General features: G+C 41.9%; 1 pseudogene; it reads left to right on the top strand.

Annotated features, from left to right (window-relative positions):
* Window positions 1–3,081: 3,081 nt before the first annotated feature.
* Window positions 3,082–6,000, top strand: part of LOC103737856 — a 72,226-nt pseudogene continuing 69,307 nt past the window's right edge.

Raw genomic sequence — 6,000 nt, 5'->3', positions numbered from 1 at the left:
AAGTGATTCAAAGTCAGTAACTACAGAAATATTTAAACAACCATATTTATTGCTGCACTAGTCACAATAGCCAATATTTAGAATGAGCTTCATTGTCTAGCAGTGGATCAATGGGTAAAAAAATGTGATATATACACACAATAGAATTTTATTCAGTCTTTATGAAAATGAAATTATGACATTAACAGGAAAGAAAAAATGGATGCAATAGGAGATCATTGTGTTAAATGAATCCACACTCAGACAAATTGCATATTTTCTCTCATATGTGGAATGTAGATTTAAATATATGATATACAAGTATGTGTAGGACATGGGAGTAGAAAGAGTGCTAAAAGAAGGGAGGAAGAGGTTAACAAGAAAGGCCAACGGAATATACATGTTATAAAAGTAGGCAAGAGACTACAAGAAGGAAATGAACCAATGAGGGGGCAAGGGCTCTGGGAACAGTAAGAACAAAGTACAGTGTCATATAAGTATGAAAATGTTGGCCAGCACTCCTCCCAGACAGCAAAGAGCAGTCAATAGAACAATGCTGAGAATAAGAGACAATTGAGTGCTCAGCCCTAAACAGGATGCATGTACCACCTCCCTAAGGATCCGAGAACATCCACGAAGAGGGAGCAGAAAGAATTGTAGGAGTTGGAAGACAGGGAAAAGGGATGAGAAATGCTGTCTTCAGGGAATGGCACAGTCATTACAAGCATGATTTCAAAGCAACTGCTGCTACCTGAACTGGGCCTGCACAAGACAGGGCCTGTCAACAGTCACTTGTGGATCGGAGCGCTCATGGGGGACCGTATGCTTCCCTGATGAACTATTGGCTAATGATGGCTTCTGGGGAGGGGACAGTCACTGTCTTCAATGTCACCCAACAGTGAGCCCATCAGGTTCCAATGCAGTTTATAATCCATGGTCACACAGACAACCATGGTTAAACTCAGTGGATCAGAAAACCAATTAAAAAGTCACAGATGTAGGGAAAGGAATAGGGAGGAGTGGGGAATTACAGAGGTGGGAGGAAGGTAAGAGTGGGTGGGGGATTAAAGGAATCAGAAAGCATTATATACATGTGAAAGAAGAGATGAAATAAATATAAAACAATAAAAATATGTCATGGCGAGATCCATCAGTGAAGCAGAGACTGGAAGATTCCTGGAGCTTGCTGCCTAGCCTGTCTCGTCAATCACTGAGCTACAGGCTCAGTAAGAGATCTTTTCTCAAAATTAATATGAAGACATGGTTGAGGAAAACAGCTAACACCAACCTCTGGCCCCCACATGCACGCATACATATGTACCTACTCATGAATATGTGCACATATATGAACACAAAATAAAACAGGGCTCATTCTGTAAACAAATTCTCACCCAAGCTCCTATATGTAATCCCAATGAAACTCACTGGGTCACAAAAAAACAAAACAAAGCAAATGAGACACGAAAATAGAAGGGGAACTAACCTGAGAAGAGGAATGGGATTAGTGGGGGTGAGAAAGGGACAAGAGAAGGTCACGAGATAAATATGATAAAATATGTTATGCACTTAGATGAAAATGCCATAAAGAAGCCTATTACTGTTGTACAATTAATGTGGTAGCAAAATATTTTTAACTTTAACAGAATTTGTTGAAAATTTCATACATGCATGTAAGTTGTTTCGATCAAATCCATGCCCACTCTCTCCCCTCCAACTCCTCCCATATCCCCCATCATTCTTTCCTGACAATTTCATGCATATTTTCTTTTTTTCTATGGGACTTTTTGCTACTCTAACAGAAACAACAGCCCTTAACATAGGGCCCTAAGCAAAATGACAGGGAAGAGGGAGAATCCTAGGCCGGCAGGACTTTATGCAAATGAAGAAAAGGATCTGACACCTCAAAAAAAATGTAGTTTAAGACACGAGATCTGAAGGTCAGAAATCTGTTTGGTAAGCACACACTGAAGAAGGCACCCCTGTACTTCCTAGCTTGCTCACTGGGCTTATGGTGGGCCACAGCAGATTGCTGGCCCATATGAGTTCACATGAGCAATTCCCAGAGACCTGAAAGCCTCTGTTTCCTTATGATCATGCACCAACCCTGACTCTTATAATCTTTCAGCCCCCCTCTTCTGCAATGGTCCCTGAGCTATGAGTGAGTGAGGTTCAATATAGGAGTCCTAATCAGGGACACACACTCTGGAGTCTCTTATTTTCTACACTTTGGCCAGTTGTGGCCTTCTGTGCGCATTAGTCTGTTGTTTGAGGAAGCTTCACTGGTGAAAGTTGGGGGATGCATTAGTATTCTCTCTATCCCCTGTTCTGCTATGTTTCATGAGCCTTAAGTCTAGAGGTTCCACTGCAGATATGACACTTAGGGCTGGACATCTCTGTGTGTGACCCAGTTATGGAACTTTGTAGTAGTCTCCATCTGTTGCAAAAAGAAGCTTTTTTGAAAACCCAGCATAAAACTGGAGAAATGGGCAGCAGGTCCCAACCTTAGCTGAAGAACTATTGGCAACTGATTACTGCTGGATGAGGGAGGGTTGATATTTAAGATTGCGACTCTAGATAGACTGACGAGACTTCAGCAGATGAACTTTCATGGAGGGACATCTGGATACAAAAGCTTGACTTGATAGGCCTTAACATATATTTCAGAGTGCATAAAATCTGGTGGAGGGCTATGGGGGTGCAGATTGGGGAGGGGTATAAACATGATTAAGATACATTGTATGAAATGCACAAAAATTCAATTAAAATATGCATTTTAAAAAAACTAGAGGGGCTGGAGAGATGGCTCAGCAGTTAAGAGCACTGGCTGCTCTTGCAGAGGAACTACATAGCTAAGAACAATAGTAACTCCAGTTCCAGGGGATCCAACAGCCCTTTTCTGGCCTCTATAGGCTTTGCACAACACAAGTACAATTACATACATGCAGGATATACACTCATACACATAAAATAAAGATAATAAATAGGAAGACGAGAATGGGAGAAGAGCAAAGTGTATGAGTTGCGTACCGTTCTTCTCTCTTCCACTCACTCTCTTGGCCTCTCTGATCACCTGCCCTCCAGCAACCCAGAACACCTTCAACTATGGCCACCTCAGCAAGTTCCCACTTGAACAAAGGCATCAAGCAAATATACATGTCCCTGCCTCAGGGCAAGAAAGTCTAAGCCATGTACGTATTGATGGTACTGGGGAAGGAATGTGCTGCAATACCCACACTCTTGACTGTGAGCCCAAGTGTATGGAAGAGTTACCTGACTAGGATTTTGATGAATCCAGTACTTTTCAGTCTGAAGGCTCCAACAGTGACATGTGTCTCATCCCTGTTGCCATGTTTCGAGACCACTTTTGCAAAGACCCCAACAAGCTGGTGTTCTGTGAAATTTTCAAGCGTAACCAGAAGCCTGCAGAGACCAATTTATGGCACACCTGTAAATGGATAATGGCCATGGTGAGCAACCAGCACCCCTGGTTCAGAATGGAACAGGAATACACTCTCATGGGAACAGATGGGCACCCTTTTGTTTGAACCTCCAATGGCTTCCCAGGCCCAAGGTCTATATCACTGTGGTATTGGAGCAGACAAATCCTATGGCAGAGATTTTGTGAAGGCTCACTACTGGGCTTGCTTCAAATGGCCATGTCATGCCTGTTCATTGGGAATTCCAAACAGTACCCTGTGAAGGAATCCGCATGGGAGATTATCTCTGGGTGACCCAGAGATCTTTCATCTTGCATGCTGTATGTGAAGACTTTGGAGTGATTGCAACCTTTGATCTTAAGCCCATTCCTGGGAACTGAAATGGTACAGGTTGCCATACCAACTTCGGCACCAAGGCCATGTGGAAGGAGAATGGTCTGAAGTACATTGGGGAGGCCATTTGGACACCAAGCAAGCGGCATCAGTACCACATTTACACCTATGATCCCCAAGGGAGGCCTGGACAATGCCCAGTGTCTAACTGGATTGTACAAAACCTCCAACATCAACAACTTCTCTGCTGGCATTGCCAACTGTATGTAGTGATAGCATCCACTTTGCCCAGGCTGTCCGCCAGAAGGGTTACTTTGAAGACCGTCACCCTTCTGCCAATTATGACCCCTTTGCAGTGACAGACGCCATCATTTGCACATGTCTTCTCAATGATACTGGAGATGACCCTTCCAGTACAAAAACTAAGTGTACTAGACTTTCAGCAATCCATCGTGCCCTTGCTGGCTCTTCATCCCACTCCACTCTTCCCTCTCCCAGTTGTTCTAATTGTCCCCATTATAACTCAAAGGGTAGAATATCAAGGTCTTTTTACTCCTCTTGCCCAGTTAATCTTACTTTTGATGATCAAGATAGTGGGGTCAAGTTCTTAATCACTAAACACCCAATCCCCCTTTTTTTCCTCACTGAAGCTTTCTAATGCATAGTGGGGTGGGGGTTAGGGAAAGGTAACCTCCGCTTCCATCTCATCAGGTGTGCATGTTCAGTAGGCCTAAGTGTTAGGCACAAAGCAGGTATGTTTTCAAAGGAAGGGGAAGACTTTTTTCTTCCTCAAGGGAGCTGAGGGGGCAGGCCTGACTGCTTAGGTTGGTGTTTCCCCTATTGGCGGAAAGCTATTATTTCTTAAGGTCAAACCAACTTTATTCCAAATGGAAGTTAAGGGGGGGAGGAGAGGTTAGAAGTTGGTCTCTTGTGCCATATTCCCCTTGCTTGGGGCTACATGCCCTCCATGACCACAAAGCTGAACATATCACCTGATGGATAGCTCTACCTTAAAAGAAGAAAAAGTTCTTATTACTTGGTCCTCCATTTATAACACAGAGCAGAGTAGAAATTTTATACTTAAATGTAAAAACAAAAAAGTTTTATGTATATGGGTGTGTGGATATATGTTTTTTTTTAAAGAGGAAACCCTCCTAGTCACTGTGTGAAGAAATTGGTTTAGAAATAAGGATCTCCTTTTGAGCAAGGATGAGGAATGCAGTACTCAAATGTTGGCTATCTGAGGCTCTGATCCTTCATTACCACTTAAGAGTTTCCCTGCCCACCCTGCTGCAGGAGCAGACACTGGACATTTGACAGGTGGATGAACACTTGCAGTGACCTGAGCCCCATACTTAAGCTTAGAAGATGTGTACTTTGTCCACACATGGGTTTAGAAGTATGAGTTAGCTGGTCAACTTGAACATTGTTACTGACAAGGGGATATTGGGGTTATTTCGGGGTGGGACTAGCATGGCACTAAAGCAGGCCTTTTGATATATTAAAATTTTAAAGCAAAGCAAGTATAGATTTTAATCAAATTTGTAGGGTTTCTAAGTCTAACTTTAGTGAACTGCCCGTTTGCTTCAACTGTCTCCCTCCACTTGGATCTTAAAGGAACTGAGGACAAACCTGGAGTTCAAACACTTGTATTTTTGTATCCTAGTGTCTTTTCTCCCAGCAAAATATTCCTTTGTTAAAATTCCTATGGGGTTACTTTTTTCTTTCATAATAAACATACCACACCTCCAAAAAATAAGTAAGATACTATTTTAAAAAATTAGAAATAGCTCTACCATATAACCCAGCCAGACCACTCCTGGACATTCACTCAAAGGATTCTGAGTCAATATATCACAAAGATACTTGCATGTGAATGTTTATTGCAGCATTATTCACAATAGGTAAGTTATGGGCCCAACCTAGGTGCCCAACAATAGAAGAATGGATAAAGAAAATGTGATATATACACACAACACAATGGAATTTTTCAGCCTTGAAGAATGAAGCATTGTTGGAAAATGCATACAAGTGGAGATGATCATGTTAAGTGAGTTAAGACAGTCTAAGAAAGACAAATATGTTTTCTCTCATTCACAGTTCCTAGATTTTATATAGTCACATAAAATCACATATAATATATATATATATAATTTCATTGATGAACATAAATTCAAGTCCCCAATAAACAACTTTCAAACTGAATACAACGGCACATTAAAGAACATAGAGAGATGGCCCAATGGCTAAA

The sequence above is a fragment of the Nannospalax galili genome, unplaced genomic scaffold, assembly GCF_000622305.1.
Source record: "Nannospalax galili isolate Female #2095 unplaced genomic scaffold, S.galili_v1.0 scaffold238, whole genome shotgun sequence".
NCBI classification, from domain to species: Eukaryota; Metazoa; Chordata; class Mammalia; order Rodentia; family Spalacidae; genus Nannospalax; species Nannospalax galili.
This window is presented reverse-complemented; position numbering and strand designations above follow the sequence as displayed.